This window comes from Coturnix japonica, chromosome 1 (genome assembly GCF_054131305.1).
Source record: "Coturnix japonica strain WE chromosome 1, WE-NBRP24, whole genome shotgun sequence".
Taxonomy (NCBI): domain Eukaryota; kingdom Metazoa; phylum Chordata; class Aves; order Galliformes; family Phasianidae; genus Coturnix; species Coturnix japonica.
Window position 1 is genome coordinate 41,862,687 of NC_140663.1, and position 20,940 is coordinate 41,883,626.

The 20,940-nt window shown below is 35.7% G+C and overlaps 1 long non-coding RNA gene across 3 annotated transcripts in view; it reads left to right on the plus strand.

The window, feature by feature from the left end:
- Nucleotides 1-20,710, plus strand: part of LOC107311761 (uncharacterized) — a 75,888-nt gene extending 55,178 nt beyond the window's left edge. For all 3 annotated transcript variants that reach the window (XR_014943105.1, XR_014943103.1, XR_014943106.1), the window contains 5 exons: nt 197-381; nt 14,966-15,063; nt 16,290-16,369; nt 19,122-19,281; nt 19,452-20,710. This is a non-coding gene — a long non-coding RNA (uncharacterized LOC107311761). The remainder of the gene's footprint in view (nt 1-196; nt 382-14,965; nt 15,064-16,289; nt 16,370-19,121; nt 19,282-19,451) is intronic.
- Nucleotides 20,711-20,940: the final 230 nt, after the last annotated feature.

Here is a 20,940-nt window from a genome sequence, read left to right on the forward strand (position 1 = left end):
TCCTGCAGGTGACTGAAGCTGCTGCAATTTTATTGGAGATTAAAGTTTGATTGACCTTTGCTGAGGTGATTAACCCTCCTGAAATTAAAAGCCAGTGCTAAATTATTCTGTCCAATTTAAATGCAAACACAGAACAGTATGCCGTGTCATTCAAGTGAAAGGGAAAAAAATGTTTTAATTTTCCTTTTGCACTCAGTGAGCTGTGCTTGCAGACGGTGCATGACTGTGCCCTGCTGGAGCTGCCCAGTGGCATCCTTCCTCTGCTCTGCTTGTCGCCGCTGAAGCAGCAGTGCCATGGGGACGCTGAACCTGGGAGCAGCTGCCTGAGACAAACCCTCATGCAGGGATATCAGCAGAAGCACATGGAGGCACATCAGTAAGGTAAGCAGAAGAAAGCACAAATGAGATGCTTTATCTCCTGGTTTTGACCTCAAACTGGCTGGAATGTGCATGAGCAGGAGCATAATACGGGTGAGGGGTTCTGCTGAGCCTGCAAGGGAGCTTGAGGGAGCTCGGCTGCTCACCTGTGACAACCATTGGTGGAATTAGATGTAGAGAGTCGTGTGTTGCCTTATTTTCTTCTCCCTGACCCTTAAATGTTGTCTCTATAAGTGTGCAGAAACATATGTTTTGACTGACAGCGCTTCCTTGAGAGCAGCTCAAGTGCAGGTGTGGGAATGGTTGCACCACTTGAACATACTGATCCCAGTCCTTCAGACCACGTGTGTGCATGTACTTAGGTCTAAGCCAGCATGAATAGGATCAGACCATGGGCTTAGTAGTTGCCTAAAGCCTGTGGGAGATTACTTGCCGATGTCAAGTCATGCAAATGGTTTTTGGAGTCACTGTTGCTCCACATTTGAGCAGACTTGGAGAAACTAGCAATCTTTGAATTAATTTGTAATAGATTGTGGATCTTCACAGTGCAGTTGGTAACTGTGTGCACACTATATTAGCATATAATAAATTTTACAGACCTGAGTGATATGTTCACTCTAAGTTTCTTTATGGATCTTTCGTAAAACGTTGAATATCTTTAAATTCCTCCCAGTTGACCTGTCTTGCTCTTTTCTTGTTTAAAAAATAAAAAGAAAATAATGAATGCTAGGATTGGATTTGTTCTGTAGTGAAATAGTTTTGCTTTTCCCAGAATGAGACGTTAATATCTTATTATAAAACACCATACTGCTTAAAAGCAGTTCTTGAGGATTGAAGAGACTTTGAGAGCTCAGATTTACAATAGGTAGAAATACTATAGTTGGATTCACTTTAAATTTGTCTCTTTCTTGTGAGCAACAATAATTAAAGATTCATGTCAAAATAGCAGAAGATTCAAACCAGGTTAGTTACTTGAGGCTGAGCTTGCACAGAAGTACTTGTAGCATCGCTCCTCCTTTCCTTTGTCGGATAGCCCAAGGAGGGAGGCAAGTGGAACAGATCTCCAGCCAAGGGTGCTTGTGGTCCTTGACACAAAGCATTCTGCATCAAACTACATGGTACACCATCCCAAGTCCACTTCTCTTTGACCATCTGAGGAGTGATCAAATGGCTCTTTGAAGCTTTTTTCTTGCATGCTAGTAGCATCAATGTAGAGAACTGGAGAAGGGCTGCTTTCTCTGTTTAGATTTGAGTGAACTTTCTGCCTAGTAAAATTCCCCTTTTTATATAGCCGCATCATGCTAAAAACACTATGAATATGCCATTTTGATCCTATGTTCTCATTTTTCACCAAGAAGGACTTTGTATTACATCTGTCAAGGCAGGGAAGTCCAAGGAATTGTAGTTCAGAAATTAAGGACCCTGTGGTTGTGTCTCACTTCTGTCTAGGCTTTTCATTTACACTTTAAACAGCCTTCAGAGAGATGAGCTGCTGCTTCTGGGACTCAGTGAGGAAAGTGAGGAGTAGATAAAAGCAAAACTTGTGGTGGAGTGACCTAAATGGAACAGCTGGCAAAAGCATAGAGGGGGTTCTCCAGGGTACTGAATTATACCTCCAGGCTTGGATTAGTGGGATGTTTAACAAAGAGATCCATTTGCCAAAAGGATCTCTGCCTGATTTTTAATTACGGAGATAGCACTCCCTTCAACATTTGTAAATTACTGAGCTTTTTTCCTGTAGTAAGGTGTAGAGTACTAATTGTTGGCTTTGGGCTTTTGCTTCTTCTTTCTTCAAACTACGGTTTTTGTATTGTCTAGATTAACCCTATAAATACTGGAGAAATGAAATATTACCATAGCTTTTCTTATGAACAAGATGCATTCTCTATAAAAATAAATATGAACTTTAAATTTGTATATGTTATAGTGCTAAGAGTGCTTGGAACATACTTTTTAAAAAAAATTTAGGAAACCAGTGTTTCATAGGATCTTTTTAATCATAAGTACCCATCCTATTTTAGTTAACAGTAGGTACATATCCATCAACCAGCATTTTTTCAAATTATAGTAGTTGCATCTCTCCATCTCTATGTGTATTTTAGAGTAGAGCAGTGCAGGAGGAAAATGAGTGGGGCTGCTTGTGTGAGAAATTCCTATTTTATTAGCGAACTTTAGTATGACTTTCATGCTCCATATGCACTCTGCTATTTTATATCGTCAATTAGTCTTGCCACACATTTATTATGACTTCACATAAAATGAAAAAAAAAAAATGCAAGAAAGTATGATACTCTAGGAGTCCAGAATATTTTCAAAGGGTTGTCCTGATTTTCAAATCAGGACAATTCATGATGAAGTAATAATGTGAGCAATACATGTGATCAGTGACAAGAAGCTCCTAAATGTGTTTTTGTATTAAGTGACAGGTATAGGTAGAATAGACAGGAGAGTGTAGTAAAATATTTTTAGAAATTTTGTTGGAAAATTCACTAAATCTGATTAATTTAGGCAAAAAAGAGAATAGGGTTATGGAAGGAGGCTAGGATGTTGTTGCTGTACTCACTTTCTACAGAGTGTAACACGTAGAATATATAGTTAGTCCATACAGCTTCTGGTTTGCTTCTTCACAAAATCGTTAATCAAGTATAGGAAGTTCTAGAAACAATTCACATAAGATTAAGTAATATTCACTATATGTCAATGTAAATAAGTCATGTGAGAGACCAAACAACTGCTTAGCCTGTAGTACAACACACAGCTGATTCTCTCTTGCAACAGAGAAAATATTACATCATATCCCATTTCCCCAGACACAGTGGCATACGGAATTAGACATACTTCTAGGCTGATCTAGTGCTTTCTTTTACAAACCATCTTTTTCAACATTGTAATATTTAACTACATTAATAGTAGTTGTGATTATTTGAATGGAAAACACTTCAAAATTTTTTCACTTTTTTTCTGTAAGCTTTATTTTTCTTCTGAACTCTGACAACATCCTCTCAATATTCTGCTCTGACAATAGATAAATGAAAATTGGAGGTGTGGTAACCTTTAACTACAGTATATGTTAAGCATTTTCCATATATCTTTAATGATGATACAATTCATGCTTTTCCATATAGAAGAAACTTTCTAAAGAGTGATGTATGCACTGTAATGTGACCACAAAATACACCGCAATATCAATACCTATGTAGAATTAAATTTTAAAGTTGTAAAAATATTAGCTGTGAAGTTCATAATGAAAGCTACATATTCTGTGTTGTAGGTTTACACATGATGAAAATGTATTATATATTCCAGCCCAGAAGTAACCCTAGAACCAGGACAGAAGATGCAAGCTGACTAGTCTGAATAAAGAAATTATATGAATTTGGAAGTAAACTTATTCTGTCTTATTTTCTTTGTTATGGAAAGAAAAAATTAGCAATAAGTAACAAAAATTATAAGTTCCTTTCAAGCTTCTTTTAAAAAATCAGTAAATTACCTAGGTGATCATTTTGTCAGTCTTACAATTTATGGAAAACTAGAAAGAGGTTGATTATGGAATTTTTGCCCATTAGACTTGTTTAGCTTATTGGAAGTGTGTATAACAGAGAACTGAATTTGAATAACACAAATAGCTCCATGTGAAAACTTCTGGAGAGCAATGACTGATCCTTCATTCAGTTTCCTTATTTATTAGAATTCTGTTATAAATATAGAGATTCTTATACGGCTTTAGTATTTTTGCTTGTTTTCAAGTTGTCATAAAGCTTTGTAGGTCAAAGTGCAAGGCTTTTTAAGTAATTACCGTTTTACTTTCTTTAAAATGAGTAGCAAGATAAATTTCTAGAAGCTTTACTTGAGAGTAGACTAAAAGATATCTTCTTTGAAGAAATTAAATTGAAAATGAAGTGAGGGAGTTTTCATTAAAAATTGTCTGAGTGGAAATGAGAACAACTTGAGCCATCATGTTCAACAGTTCAAAAATTGCTTGAGGATACATTAACTTTTTAAGTCCTGTCTGAATAATCACTAAAGTTTTTTGTCAGAATTGAATACACTTTTCCATGTGGAAATGTTGAGGAAAACATTTATATCAAAAGATATAGTCCAATTTCTGAAAATACAGACCAATTAGTGAGATTTAATTTAGATATTTGTTACCGAGTATGCATCATGTATATGTTAGAGATGATTTACCATTATTTCCTTGTCTTATTTGCAAAAAGAGACTCCTACTTATTGAAATATTACTGAAGAATCTAGCTTTCCCCACAAATTACACACTTTTTGCATAAATGTGCCTAATTACCTGAATTCAGTTTTGATTAGCAGTGTTAATTGATGCAGCTGTGGATGGGCTCTGTTTACCTAAATTACCATGTGCAAACAGCAATACGTCTGAAAGTGAATATGCTAAACCGAAAATACTAATTAGCTAAGACAGATTGTTATTCAAGTCACATCTCAGAGCTTTTTAATGAAAGCCTGAATGTGTCAGGGCTTTATGATGTTCAGACAGAAATGTCTATATTACATATGATTTCTAAATTTAATTCATGGGAACAGATGGGATGTCGGCCGGGATTCTTCTCCATCACTTTCAGTATTTATGTGAATATTTTACTCTACTGGAGACTTGTGTGTGTGTGTGTGTGTGAGAGAGAGAGAGAGAGAGAGAGAAAGAAAAAGAAGTGTGAAAGAGGAAGGAGGAACTCGTTGTGTGCACTGACAACGTGTCAGCCAAGAACAGCTCACTGGTCTGATTTTCACTGACATATTTGTAAATTATAGCCACCTACTTTCCCAGAATGAGGATAAACAAACTATTTTGCAAATTTAATAAAGCTAGATAGTAAGTGCAATAAAACCAAATAACAGAAAGGTCAAACAAATCTCAGTAACAGAGAGATCTTTTGCAGCAGTACAACCTTTCTTTCTGCAACCATAACAAAAATGCATCTACTTTTTATAAAAGAGGAGGATTGGATTTCTGTTTCTAAATGTTGCACACAGGCTTTTAATTACATTGAGCTTTGCTGCAAATACAATCATAAAAAGGTTTTCCCAATTTTATTGAGAGCAGGTATTCAGATTGAGCACTTAATCGCTTTTAATAGTTCAGTTGGTTGGCAAACTGTGAATATATTTGAGAGTAATAGAAAATAACATTTAAAGCATATACATTGGCTTAGATGTTCTTAATTAAGATCATCAGCTGTACCGCATATGCCTATTCTTCAGTCAGTTTATTCTTACTTTTGCTCTAGAGCTTAAATATTCAGAGGTCAACTCCCATGTGAAACTCAGTAATTCCATCAAAAGCTTTTCCCACAATGTTTTGTCAAAACGCGAAGCAAGGATTAGAAATACTGTGCCTAACTATTTGTACCAAAATAACAGTTAGAGTTGTAACGCTCTAATTTTCATATTTGTTCAGTTCTTGCAGAAATGTTGTCCATGATGTCTGTAAAGGTCCTAATTCAGTAGCTATAGCTATTAAAAATGTTTAATCTTTTGTCCTGAACTGGTTATAACATGTAACTCTACTATGTATTTTGCAACAGGAGAGTTCTTTTGGATCTACTATTCCAGAATTATAGATAACATAGTTAATAGAATTCAGCCTACTTACTTAGTTTGGAGAAAACAATAATTCCTTTTTCCAAAGATTCAACAAGTCTGTTTTTCAGTAGGCTAACATGTAGAACAAACTGTATGTTCAACAATTATCTAAGCTCCTAAACTTTATATCTGAGCTTTTTAGTCATGTCTTCTTGTACTTCACTTGTGTAGGCTTTTCTGGTGGAACATACTCCTACAATACTCCTTGCCACAGATATCTGCATTGTCCAGCTGGCAATTAAATCTGGCTAGAGAGAATAGCAGTACTGCACGTCACTTTGGAACCACCTTAATAAAAGAATTTCTTCGTTCCCATTACTGCTGCAAAATGAAAGTGATTCTGTATAATTGTCTCTTCAGTCCAGACATCTGACCTAGTAAAGAGCTTTTGTCCCAAATAAATCATATTTAACAGAATTATTGAGTCAGAAAATATCATACTAGACCATTTCATGATGTGTAGTCCTTGGCCTTCAATAGGGCTTGAATTCTTTGTGCAAGTTGTAGAGAAAAGAATAAATGAGAAAAAGAAGCATCATGTTCTAAGCATAGAAGAGGCAGGGACAGAAATCCATGCTAGTTTTAAGAATCTGTGGAAGGGCAGATACAGCTGTGTGTCTCAGCATGATTCTCATGACAAAATGGAAGCATAGCGTGGTATGAACTACCATGAAACAAATGAACTCTATCCCAGTCAAAACCATAATAAAACCATCCTCAAGTTCTTATGAAATATACCTATGAAACATACCTAATACAAACTGCAGACTTGAATCAAAGGGACAAGAGAAGAAAAGGGCATTCTAACTCCTCCTTGCTCAGCACTACCTTCAAAGAGTTTTCATCCCCACATCATGTAGTGACATTAAAGCTGTGTTTGATTAGGGGGAAGCCCATTGAAGAATAGAAACGGTTTCCATCTCCACTTCGTAAACGTACCAATTTTTACTAATTGCCTTGCTCCCTATGCAACAGTTTATATCAAATTCCATTTTACTCTTCTAGAGTAGAAAGATCAATTGGTGGCTCAAGCAGAAAATCTCTCTTCATCTTTTTCTTAAATGCTTGTGGTCTTTTCCCACATACAGTCTAAATTATTGTCGTTCTTGTAATACAGGGTTGACCTGGAAACAAGGCTGAAGTGCTGTATTGTATTGGATACTGCTTTTTGAACACACTGGGTGGCCACACATATTCATTTGATCTGTTTTGATATTTCTGAAGGATTAAAGATTTCTGCTGTTGCCAACTCAGTGCCATGTTTCTCATCTTCAGAGCAATTCACATGTCAATACTGGGTCTATTGGCTACCTCTGACTTGTCAAGGTGATTCTCAAAACAAGTAGGATGCTATCTCCGCATTGGAGAGTCTCTTTAAAGGCTGCAAGTCAAAGGCATCTTATTTTTGCCTTAATAAGTAATATTTGACATATTCATAGATTAGCTAATGTAATATGTTGTATTTTCTAGATCTGATTTTCTTTGGTTCTGAAATTGTGAGTTTAGAGAAACAGCTTGCCGTTCTCTCACAGGACAGCAAAATTCAGATACTTACGTGAATTTTCTTCTAAAATCAGGCTTAAGGTCAAATGCAGAACTTCTTGTTGCTAAACTAAGTGATTATATTTATTCACCAGAAAGCCTATGCAACTGAAATCACTTAAATGCTTCGTATTATAGAAATTAATTGCACAATATTATGCAATTAACACTAAAAAAATAAATAGGAGAAGCATTTATAAATCTTTATTTTTCTTTATATTCCTGTTCTGCCTCCAAGTGTCCATTACTGTCTAGGGTCTGTGTTTTAGAAAATTCCTCCTTCAGTAATCTGTCAGAGTTGAAGTCCTTCAGTCTCATCCAGATGCCTTCAGTTCTCTTCCAGGCTCCTTTTCTCCTATAATCTAGTTGCTCTTTTCACTTTCACCTGATTTATCTTTTCATACCATGATTATATCTTACCTTATCCTGAACTTCCTACCTCTCTCTGTGCCTTTCTCCTTATTGATTTTCTTTTCTTTGACAGATTAAAACAAAGTGTTAATCTAATAGGCCACTGTAGACATCTAGAAGTACTGTGCTCAGTGATGAATAATGTTTCCTAAAAGTCTCATGTCAGCACGGATTTCAAAAAGACTTGCAATCTACTGCTTAATAAACTAGTTCTGTAAACTTTTCCAAATGCTTTTCTCTGCTACACAGCCATCTCTTTTTCACCCAAATTCAACTTCAACATAATTCTTTCCATCTATTAATTTAGTTCATATCTAAATTACAGGCCATCACAATAGTATGTATGAAAGAAAAAAGAAAGCATGATAATCATGTGTCTGAGGACTTCCATCAAATAAAGACTGATTACCAAAATTTTATTTCTGTTGTCACTAATCTTGGCCAAATCTACTTATAAATTTTCTCAGTTCTTTAATCCAGACTACATTATTCCTGTTTCACTTCTGCACATAAAGTACGATACAATGCACTTCTAATCTAAAATGCTTTTCAATTTCATAAAACTGCAAGAAGTAGTAAGAGCAAATAGAATAGGCAGCATTATGCTCTCTAACAGATTACTGCTACTCTGCCTTTTGTGGGGTTGCCTATGTCTGTATGAGGAACACTTAGAAAAGAAGAAAAACTATGTAAAGGTATTTCTTGTTGAATTTTATTAACACACCTGTGAATCCTATTAAGTGAAAGTTTTTGTCTTCCTTTAGTCCTTACATAACTCTACTATTTTTACACCATCTCAAGTCTTTGCTACCATGTTTCTTCCATCCACTTAGAGCACTGACTGTTGGATCAGTGCAACTGCAGCCATCTCATAGCAAAGGTTTTGGATGTATGCTTGTGTGAGTGTGCATGTGTGTGAGTATTCATATCAGCATATGAAATGCATGTTCTTGTGGCTGTTTCAGACAGAATTGTGCTGAAATGAATAAAGCCTTACATAACTTGTTAAATACTGTTAAAATACTTATTAATGAACTATTTGAGGTGTCGAGAACTAAAATAAGCAGTGTGCATGTTTGCACACATTTGGATTCTTTCCAAAGTGAGTATACCTGTGCTGATTGACATCTGCATGCTGAATACGAATCAATCTGTGTGTGATATTTTAATGTTGTGATCAACCAAGGCATCCAATTTGTTTGTCTACTAAAAAGTATATAATTTTTGGATAGTGTCTTTTCCAAGCATTCAAACTCAAATTGAAACTACATGACTAGATAAAAAGGTTCTTAAGTGCATGTAAACTAGTGTGAAGGGATCGTAAAAGTGTGCTTCCGTCTGTATTTTGCATATGCATATTTCATACACATAAGCTTTGCCCATCAAAATGTCTGTACATAGGAAATTCATAAAAACTCTCATAACTTTAATTTGTTTTTCGCCAATTCCACTTTGGAAGACCAAAGTTTGAGAGCATCATCCATCAGAAAAAGGACATAATAGGTGTGCTTTTGCAAATCCTTCTAAAAGTTCTTTTTCTCTCTTAGATGTGTTTTTAAACTATGCTTATTAGTATTAAGAGTAGTATCAGGTCATCTTTAAATCAATTATTATTTTAACATTAATTTTCTCACTTCTCACGCTTCAAAAGAAGATTCCTAATGGAACAAAATATTTATTTTCAGGTGTTTGAGATCTGAGGTGTGGGGAAAAAAAGTTGACATTTTAGTCACCTGGCTTTTCTTTAAGTTAAATTTTATAGTTATTGTAAAATGTTTTTGCTGTGGTTATACTTCATGTTTTAGAACTACATAATGCTTCAGTGTGTTGCAAAATTTTAGGCACAATCTCAATTCTTTTCCCGTTTCCTCATTATAATACAAACTTCAATTACTTACTTGTACAAATTACTTCTTTGTAAGCTCACCTCCACTTCTTAAAAAAGAAAGTGTGAGTGGATGAGAGATAGACGATAGGAGTTTTCGGGGCAAATCATTTCTCTTTCATTTCCAACTTCTGCTTCATCTGGATTGTCTGCAAGACACCTGAGAGAACAAGCTAAAGAACTTGCTAGCTTCTAGTAAGCACTACCATGTGATACTCTCATCTAGGGGACTCCAGACTCTCCTGCAATGAAAATGCTAAGAAATAATATTCCATTTATCTAAATAGAATGTTATGGAAGAGTGATATGAAGCTATTTAAATAGCTAAAGTACCATTTTAAGCATTGTCTTTGCCTGTTTTTACCAAGCGTAGGAAAAAAAAAACCCAACCCATAATGTTGTAAGACTGTCAGGGACAGCTGAAAAACAGTCAAAATGCCAGAGGCTTAGTGAAAGACTTTTCAGGGCAATAGGCATATCTACTCTTCATTGTACAGAACCAAGTACAGTAACTCCTTGGTAATAACCACTGGTTCTAGGCCTTACTTGTAATATAAATTCTATATATTTACCAACATACATGTCTTTATAGCCATGTGTAAAAACAAATGGAATTTTGTTTTCCCTTGATGAACAAAGGAATCCAGAAAAAAAGCGCATGTTGGTTTTGTCTATTCCCCCTCCCCCCCCACCCCCCTTTACTTTGCTTTACATTGCTTGATTAGATTTCAGATAGTTTGAGGAACTTGGCTGTATCTCCTTTATAATTCTGTAAAGCAGCCAAGCAGTTTACTTGCCCATATGTTTTTCATTCTAAAATAAATTCTAATAACTATATCTATCTATCTATATATGTATGTATATAAATTGGGATGCAATTTTATTAAATAATTGGTTGTGGTGTGTATAACTTGGATGATATTCAACAACATACTGAAGATTCTTTCTGGCCATTGATTTAAATATTGCTTAAATAGTTGGAAGGCTTAATGATTAAAGCGTAATTCCCCAATCATTAAGGACTGTGTCTCAGGAAATGGTTTTTAAATGATTACTGGTTGGAAAGATATATTCACTTTTCATCTTATAAAGACAGAAAAGTTTACATGTTAACAGCTGTTGATGATATTCAGGTTTTCTCTCCACGTGATCAACTAACATATTCTTGTTGAAATACGGAGTGGAAAAAAAAATCTGCTATAAATTCTTGTACATATATTTATTTTAGAGGTCTTTTCATTAGTTCTTTAATTAAGTTATATCTTTTTCTTTCTTTTCATTAAATGTGCATAAACAGTTATATTTCTGTTGCAGTACATATTTTATTTGCATTTCATTGTTCTCAAGCCTAATTTGCTTAAAGTTAACTTTAATGGTATTAAAGCTAGGAGCAGAATCAATGTTCACAATAGAGAATTTGGCAAGATGAATTTTTGTGCATTACAAATCCACCTTTCTTTTACTATTATGTCTTTAAGGGGGACAAATTTCATTTAAGAATTAGATGTTATTTAAGACAGAAGCATTGCATCTAAGTGAACTTAAGTCTTTCAGTAAGAATGTTGTAATTGTTCTAAATAGAAAAAAAAGAGATTGGTTCAAATTCTATACATCACAAAGTAGCTTCTAAAATGGAGTGTTACTAGTAGATGTTTAACTGATACACTATGAAGGGCGCAAAGAATGAACTTAGCTTCCCATTATGATGTTACTAAGATGTTAGAAAATTTTCTGTGTTGTCTTTGAAAACCTTTGTATGTCAAGTTAGATAAATAAATAAAGAAATGAAGTTAATCCATCCAAAAAGGAGAGGACCAGTTGGAATACCAATAAGTGATAGAGCCGGTAGCTATCAGCTAACTCTGCTTGTTGGAGTTAATCTTAGTAATGATTCTATTCTCATATCAATCTCTCAAGCCTTTCCTTCTCTCTGTAGAATAGCTACCCAGTTCTTTTGTGTGCACTAAATAAGTTAAAAACATGGCCTGCTGCAGGTTGAAGTGACAATAGAGCTCATTTAAAACTGGGATTTTGTCTAGAATGTGCTCCTACATGATCTTTTTTTGTCTTTTTTTTTTTTTCTTATTCTTTTAATGGGCCACAGCTTGGGCATCTTTGGTGATAAAAATAAAATTCAGGAGTGCCTGGGCAATCTTAAGACTGTGTATAATAGAAAAAAGAATCCAGCCCTCCCCCAGGTACTGTGAAGTTTCTGGCTGTGGGTCAGAGCTGAAGAATGGCATTTCACTTTTCTATTAGATGTATGAGGAGAATAGATTTTGCACCAGAAGTGAAGGAGAATGCTGAAGCATTCAAATTAGTTTATGGAAAATGGACAGCACATACTCATCTTGTAGCCTCATAGGGGTATGCATTCCAACATCAAATAAAATTTATTCTTTGGAATTCAATTTTTTGATTGGCTGCAGTTAAAACTGCATGTTGCATGGGTTCCAGTAACCCAGTGTTCACAAGAAAAAGTAGCTACAATTCATAGAATCATAGAATCGTAAAGGTTGGAGAGACCACTAAGAACATCTAGCTTCACCATCCGCCCATGACCATACCCATTCTAGATGAAGTCACTCAGAGCAAAATCTACTTATTTCTTCAAAACTTCCAGGGACGGTGACTCCACCACCTCCAGGGGCAGCCTGTGCCAGTTCATCACCACTTTTTCTGAGAATAAAATTTCCCTAGTATCATTGTTAAGTTACGAGACTGAAACACATTTTTTTAAAAAATTACTTTAAAAAATATCACAATCTTCTGCTTGCACACAGAAAGAAAAACAGAAAGAAACTCTACTAGATCATAGCTGTGATGTAATTTTGTTACACCAACTGGAATTCTGGTTGGACTGTAACCCTGTAGTTTGAAAATGGAAAGAAGTGTAATTTCTACAACCAAACAACATATGTTTGAATGGCAGTAATACTGTTTAAAAGTAAATTCTGATCAGATATAACACAAAGACCCTCAAATTTCTGACAAATCTATTTAAGTAGTAAACTAACCTTACTGTTAAAATAGCAAGAGTTAGCAATAATTGGAATTTTGCATAATTCTACCACCAGCATGACAAATAAAAGTTATGAATAGAAGGAAAGCAGTCTTATGTAAAGGGGCAGAACATTGCTACCAGCATATGGGGGTTAGATAGAATCAGTCTGGTTTACTCTGGGTAGAGGTTCAAGACCTGGTTGTCTTATCAAAGTCCCAGTTTCTCCCAGATGTTAATCTGGCTCAAATAGAGCAAGAAAGAAATCATAAGCACAATGAAAATCTTAAAGGCACTGTCCCAGTTTTTTTAAATGGTCTTTGAATACTGGCTGATTTGAGAGAAGGAACAATGTGTAAGATCATACAACATCACCTGCTGTTATTCAGAAGATGAGAACAGTAAAAAAACTAAAGCACTTAGAGTTTTGCAACAGTTAAATGAGGTGTCTTATTACTGTGTTGTAAGAGGCACCAAAATATGTTAGAGGAATATTCATTGGAAAACTGAGTCTCTAGCATTATTTTCATCTCAAGCATCTCCTATTTTCATGATCCATAAGATTTGTGTTACTTTATTTTTTATATTTGGAAGGCTGAAAGACTCATAGGGTTCTTTAATTTATTTTTGGATTAGGATAACAAAACTTAATTTCTCAATCAGTCTTTTTGCTGGGAAAAAAAATAAAAATAAAAAAAATAGAGAAGTCTTGATAGCCCAGAAACTGGATGATTTCTATGTATTTACACATTTCTAATCTTAAAATATTAAATTACCATTCTGCTTCAGTATCATCCTGAGCCCCTCTCCCCCAAAGCTAACACTTCCCAATCCTTTTAGAGATATAATGTTCTGGAGGAGTGAATGTATATATGCAACTATTCTGCTGAGATTTCTTGTTACTTCAAATGTATGGTGCTTAAAAGGAGGGAATACAACCGTAGGGAAATGACTTTCTTATCCAAGTGGAAACAGTTTTAGTCATCTTTCAGGCAGGTTCTATAAACATAATGCAGTGGAGGAAATTACAGAGCTATACTTTAATGGCCATTAAAATTGTCTCTGCATTGCATTCAGTGCCAAAATACAATGAATACCAATGTTTGTGTTATGAATGGAAGACAAATGTCTTCTGAGTGAAAGGAAATCTAATGTTAATTAAACTTTTCTAGGGGCTGGGATGGATAATTCTGCTTTTGTGTTGTTAAATCTCCTTTGATTTTAATTGCATGACAAAAAAATTGACTGTTAATGTAATGTTAGCAAATGTTCAGATTGATTGCAAGCCTCTGTGTATGCTAAGTAAAATAATTAAATGCTTTTAATTGAGGTGGTTTGTTTTGTTGATTTTTCTTTTTATTTTTTCTTTTCCTTTTTTTTTTTTTTCTTTTTTTTTTTTTTTTTGTTTTGTTTCTCCACAGGACAGCCACACTGCTAACAAAGCTTGTACTGTCAGGATGTTGAAGGTCATTCTATAATCTGTTCAGAGAGAGCTACTTCCCTTTAAATGAAAAGAAAAATCAACTGAGATGACCTAAAATTGTTTAGAAAATCCTATTACACTTACTGAATTCCAGTTATATATTTCAGATTCACATAAAATTCAATGAACTCTCATATCAAATATGAAAAATTGTAGCAAGTTTTCAATGATATGCACAATATTTCTCCCCTTTTGTGCCTGACTTAGACAAACAAGGCACTTCTCTCAGTGATAGCAATGGACAAACTGAAATTATTAACGTTAAAATGTACCTAATACTGTGATGTGTTTTAGAACTGGAAACAAAGGTAGGACATGTCTTACACATCTGTCTTGCTTCTCTGTGCATCTGTCTGTCTCTTCACAGCAAGTCAATAAAAATGATTAGAGCTGGCATCTCACAAACGTACACCCTTAAACCATGAAGAAATAATACTGTGAAGGAAATTTTTTTTCTGACCTTTTCAAATTACATCCAACTGTCTAGGGAATTTCTCAGTGACTGGAGGTAATAAGGTTCAATCCGTTTTGCTGGTTGGCTTCAAATTTAGCTCCTCAGAAGCCCTAACTTATCTATTCTTTTTATCTTGGCCTTGGCATCTATTCAGTACAGTAATCCATGCATCTAATCTATTTTTTTCTCCCCTCTCAGGTTTAGCTGGTGGATCACATTTTGAAATCTGCAGCCATGAAAAGCCCTCCATTTATTGCACCCTTCAAAACGAAATATTAGCATGGGAGGCTAAGCTGGTATGTTGCCTTTCAGAGGCTCTTGTTGAATTTAATTAGCTTTTAGATTTCATCTCCATCTCACATCTCAGCTTTCACTATATTGTGTGTGGTTTAGGCTTCAGTGATTTTCATTATTTAAAACTTTTCCAACTTAGCTGTGCCACTTTTGCACTGTAGAGTATTGAGAGAGAAAAGTTTAAAGTTCATTGTCTTAAATTGATTTCTGTTTAGTTTTTATGAAATGAGCTCGAAAACAATAGAGACATAGTCTCCCAGTAAGTTAGTGAATCAGCCAAGTGAGAAAGTCAAACAGGCGTTCGTGCATGTCTGATTCCTCATTGTACTCCATGAAGCAGAACTGGAAAGTGTAAAGAATATCTTTTGCAAAAAATGTATTAGAGTACTTTGATATAGCCTTGTGAAGAAGGACCTGGGGGTCCTGGTGGGTGAAAAAACTGAACATGATCCAGCAGTGTGCTCTTGCAGCCCAGAAGGTCAATGGTATCCTGGGCTGCATCAGAAGAGGGGTGGTCAGCAGGTACAAAGAGGTGATTGTCCCTCTCTGCTCTGCTCTCATGAGGCCCCATCTGGAGTACTTTGTCCAGGTCTAGTGTCCCCAATACAGAAAAGATATAGAGCTGTTGGAGAATGTCCAGAGGAGAGCCATAAAGATGATCAGAGGGCTGCAGCACCTCCCCTGTAAAGACAGGCTGAGGGAGCTGGGCTTGGCTTGTTCAGCCTGGAGAAGGCTGCAGGGTGACCTCATTGCAGTATTTAAAAGGAAGGGGAAATAGGGAAAATATTTAAAAAGGAGGGGAACCAACTTTTTACAAGGATAGACAGTGATAGGACAAGGGAGAATAGTTTTATGCTCAAGGAGGGAAGGTTTAGATAGGATGTCAGGGGGAAGTTCTTTTCAGAGAGTGGTGAGGTGCTGTCTAGAGAGGCTGTGGATGCTCTGCCCCTGGAGTTGTTCAACAGGTTGGATGGGGCCCTGGGCCACCTGGTAGTAACAGATCTGGAAGTAGGTGGCCCTGCCTGTGGCAAGGGGGTTGAAGCTTGATGAACCTTGGGGTCCTTTCCAACCCAAGCCATTCTGTTTCTATGATGTCAGATACTTTTGTTTCTAGGAAAAAGAAAACAACACTTTCTTTAAAACTCGGTGTAAAAATGGTATAACAGGGGGCATATATAGTAACTTACAGCTTTTGATGAATGAAATTTTATTTTTATGATTTATGCAGGGTGTTATGGAGTAATGACTTCAAGTTCTGCTTCAGAAGTAACTCCATGGCACTATGAGGAGAGGTGTGAATGAGAAATGGTAAGATCTTGGTTGTGAAATGTGCAAAGTCTTACTTACTACCCATAAGTTTGGACCTAGAGTCTCCTTTCATTTCAGGCAAAGTAAAATCATTAAAATTTGCCTTTACTGCTGTAACTTCCCCAGAGTATTGTCTCTGTTTAGCTATACTTGATGAACTATTAAATGGCCTATAGATTATTGAGAGTGTATGAATATCAAAAAAGCACCCATGAACACTTTCTTTAAATTGTGTGAGAAATATTTTGGGAGAGATATGCAACTCACTTTACATAGACTCAAAGCAAAACAGTACTTATAAGCAGTTTTGCTAAAGATATGTGGTGATTTTTTCCTTTTTCCTGTAACCATATTTTGATTATTTTGATTCTGCTTTCTGGCATAAAGCTGGGTAAAATACATAACAGTGAGTTTACTGTCTCTGTCTGTAAAGAGGCCCTTAACAGTGTTATAATGTTTGTTGACTCTCTGAATCATTTTTCATCATAACTATCACTTCTAAGAAAAGCTGTCTGTCAGTATTCAGCATAAGATGAGCTGTAGATGCCACAAATGTCATTGCCCTTGACTGTTCCAGCTGAAACAAAATCAGTTCATTTTTAATCAAAGTAAATCTTTCACTAAAGATAGGATATTCACTAATCTGAAGGTGAGTAGGCTGGTAACTTGCCTAGAAATCAGCCACTAAGTGATTGAGAATAGCTTTCATTCAGAAATTAATTTAAGGGAAACAGGGAAACAGTCTTTCACATTGCTAAACCTCCTCTCCAATGTTCTTTGCTGTTCTTACTGTCATGTCAGGAAAAGAAGTGTTGCTAAATGGACAGACCCAGACATATTTTTAGCAAGCAGGAGTAAACAGTTCAAAAACCTTTTGTTCCTCTAGAAGTGTCCTAAGCAGTGTTTTGGAGGTAATCTGGAAGTATGTATATTGAATGCACAAAATTGTACAACTTTGCAGAAAATGTGGCCTTGTTTGAAACAGTAAAGTAACTGGTGAGATCTCTCTCCTTTAAAATGGTGTACAAAGAGTGTAAATTAAGTTAATCTTTGTCTAGCTGTTCATTTACTTTCACATCTTCAAAGCTCTACTGAAATGTATAGTCACCAAACAGTAAAATAGGTTTGCTCTTCATTATACACAAATTAGGCTTCTCCTGGAATTCCAGCATTTGGCAGCCAGATACTGGAGACCAGCAACTCAAAAGCATTTATAGTTTTTTAAGACTACCAGAGGACTGAGAAATGTCTCATGTAGCAAGCTTTAGCACTGCAAAGTCATATCAGGGTTTTTGACTTTGTGCATATATCTTCCCACAGTAGCTGCTTTGAAGAATGTCTAACAAATACCACTTCTCCTAGTATTTCAAGCAAAAATATCTAAATAAGGATGGGATTATTCTCAATGAAAGTATGATATATGATAGTGGCTGTGTGAACTGAACATAGTCTTGTTTCCAAGACTGTTACTTATTTGTAATTCTGATTGCTAAACCAAAACTTTTCAGTCCATTCTTCAGATATTTCTACCATTCTAATGTATTTCAGATCATCTGTACTGAAATGAATTTGAACTAATAAGCAGAAAAGAGTTTTCTTTCTTCTTCATCTTCTTTCTTTCTTTATTTTTTAAATGCAGTTAATCACAGTGTATTTTGCATAAAGGCAATTATGTGGAAATACCTAAATGTTTGCATCTCATTTGTTGGAGTGTTTTTGTACCAGCAATTATAAACTATTGACAACAGCTGAGCAAAATGTGTTGTGCTCTTTGAATGTCGTCGAAACTTTTTCTTTGTCAAATCTGAGTGTTCTGAATCAATGACGATCTTAAAAACCTCAAAGCTGTATTCTACTTTGTGGTATTACTGGGGAATATCAAACTCTTCTCTGTAAACGAAACTATTTTTCAAATCAAACACAGTAGTTTTAAGTTGAAAAGAATAATGAGACGAATCCCAATTTTTGTCTGTTTTAGTGTCTTTGTGGCTTTGCCTTCTATTCTATTCTTCCTGATTTTTTTATAAGTTGAAAGTCCAGCAATAGGAAAACAAAATGGGCACCAGGGACAGGTATATGAAAAACTGTGTTTCATATTTGCCTTTTTTCCTCAGTTCTCATAGAATGTCAAGTACGGTTATATATCAATATAAAAAATCTTTATGAAAAGAGAATTCTGGAGGTCCAGTCAAAATAACTCCCATCCACACATCTGTCGTGTTAAAATGTGAGGCAGCATTGTGCACATCAAAGGGACTGTGTGAATGTTATTGATACACCATTCTTCATTGCTCTATATTATTTATATTTTCATCATTAGTCTAGAAAGTCATAATAATTAGCTCTCTAATTTCCCAGAAAGAATGTGTTAATTTATTGGGCTGGCTGAAGCAAAAAGTAGCTGATCAATCTGGCATTGTAGGTTAATAGTATAGAACAAAACATACTCATAATTAGTTGAGAAAAGGACTTGTTCATTCCAGTTTATAATAAAAAGTCCATTGCCAAAGTGACTTAGAAAATAATGCATTCAGACTGAGTAGAATTACCGCCTAGCAGATTCTATTTATCTGTAGCTTAAAAAGCAGCTGCGTTTTTGTAAAAAGCAATGAATGTGGCAGTCCTACTTAAAGGTAGAAGAAAAAGAACACCCCTTGTTTTGTAATAAGGGGATTTTCAATTTAAAAGAGAGAGCAAGCCTGTTGTGTGAAGTATGGTTATTACATTCGCTGTATTCTATCTCACCCACCAGGAGGCTAATAACGAAGGAGTCAGTGAAGGAGACCAATGCCACGAGGGTTATCTCGCAGCCCCAGATGCTGGATAAGTTGGAAGAGACAGAATCGCTTTCAGATGACATTCAGAAAGGCCTTGAATGATTATTTGGAGAAGAAAGGACTATTCTTTCCAAGGTAAGCAGTCCATTTCATCTGTCTGTTGGTGGTGTTGGTGTAAAAAAATGTTTGTATAAATACCTATAAAATTCTTTTTTTTTAATCTTTTTTTTTTATATACATTTTTCAGGTTTTGGGTATTTTTTTTTTTTTTTTTTTTTTTTTTTTTTTTTTTTTTCTCTGTGCAGCAATGATCTTCCAAGAATCCTTTCTGAGACAAAGGATCCACTCCACATCCAGCCACACCTAAAGAAATGCTCTGAAGGAATTGCCAAGCTCACTTTTAATCATGAGAAAGAAATTACCCACATGGAGTCAGCAGAAAATGAAAAAGTAGAGCTCGTGCTGTGAATAATTCCAGCAAGTGCCAAGGGGCTAGTTGAGCAATGGCTTCATGAGGTGAATATCTTTAGCTCTTACTTAGGGTTTAGTTACTGTATAATCATTTTCTCTTTTAGGAGCAATGAATATCATAAGCATATTTCCTACCTAAACAGCTCTTTGAATATTTGTCAAGATGTTGACAGATTTCAGCCTTATTGTTGTTATTTATTGCAGCTAATATAGCAACTGCAAGTGTGCAAAAATTAATTTTAATAAAAAGCTCTCTGAGCCAGGCTGTCAGCAGAAGTGGTTCTGTGTCTGAAACCATGTTTGTGAATATATGTCTAAGTCTACATGTATGTGGTTTTGTGCTTTCATTGTGTAATGTCTGTAGTTCAGGAGAAAACTTTTTAAAATCAGTCAGATAAATTTATATTTCAAATGCATCCCATCCTGTACAGATGTGTTCCATTATATTGGAGGGATTCTATTTACAGCATATTTTAACAAGAGGGAAGACTAATTATGTTACTGATAGCATTTTAACCTTTCCCCATGGAGCTTCTCACCAAAATTCATTGTCTTCAGCATGACATTAGTTTGGTGACTTCTTGTTGTTGTTACTGTTTATTTCTTTCAAACTTCCTTTGTCAAATGTCGGGAATGTACCCTTTTGTTATTCTTCATTTCTGGGCCAAAGGCCCATATTCTTTCCCTCACTCCTCCCTTTATTCTGGGGCAGTACCAGCCCTGGGTAGGCATGGGGTGACAGCTAGTGAGATGGGGCAGTTGAAGGAGCACCATTTCCATCCCCAGCTGATTCACTGGACTACCTGGGTGCCAAGGAACAGTGAAGCCTGGTGCAGGCAGTGGGTTGGAGGAGTTTTTTTCCATTATATGTTGCTTTTCTGCTGTCTGGTTGAACAAATTTGAGCCCCTTGAGCCATCTTGTAAGCCCTTGTTTCCCACTGCACTGAGTTCTGTGGCAGCAATGTGCCAGGGTGTGGCTGAGCCACTTCTTACAGTGACTTCAGGTTATTTGAGATGTTCCATCAGCAGCATCCTTTGGACTAAGGGAGGAAAACATGACAAGATTTAGACAAATAAAAACCCTTGCACCCTGTTCTCTGTGTCATGCGTCTAGCTTGATGTTTGGACAAATTTGCAGCTAAAATTTACTTTCCTGGGGAAATGTTTTTTATAAAAAGCTACAGTGGGCAAATGGCAATTCTGAGGTCCCCAGGAAAAGCCTAATTCTCAGTTACACTAAGCCTTCAATATACTTTTCAGTTTTTTCTTTTCCCCGCAAATGATAGAGATTTGGGGAGGTGAGCAGCTGTGTTTATTTTAACA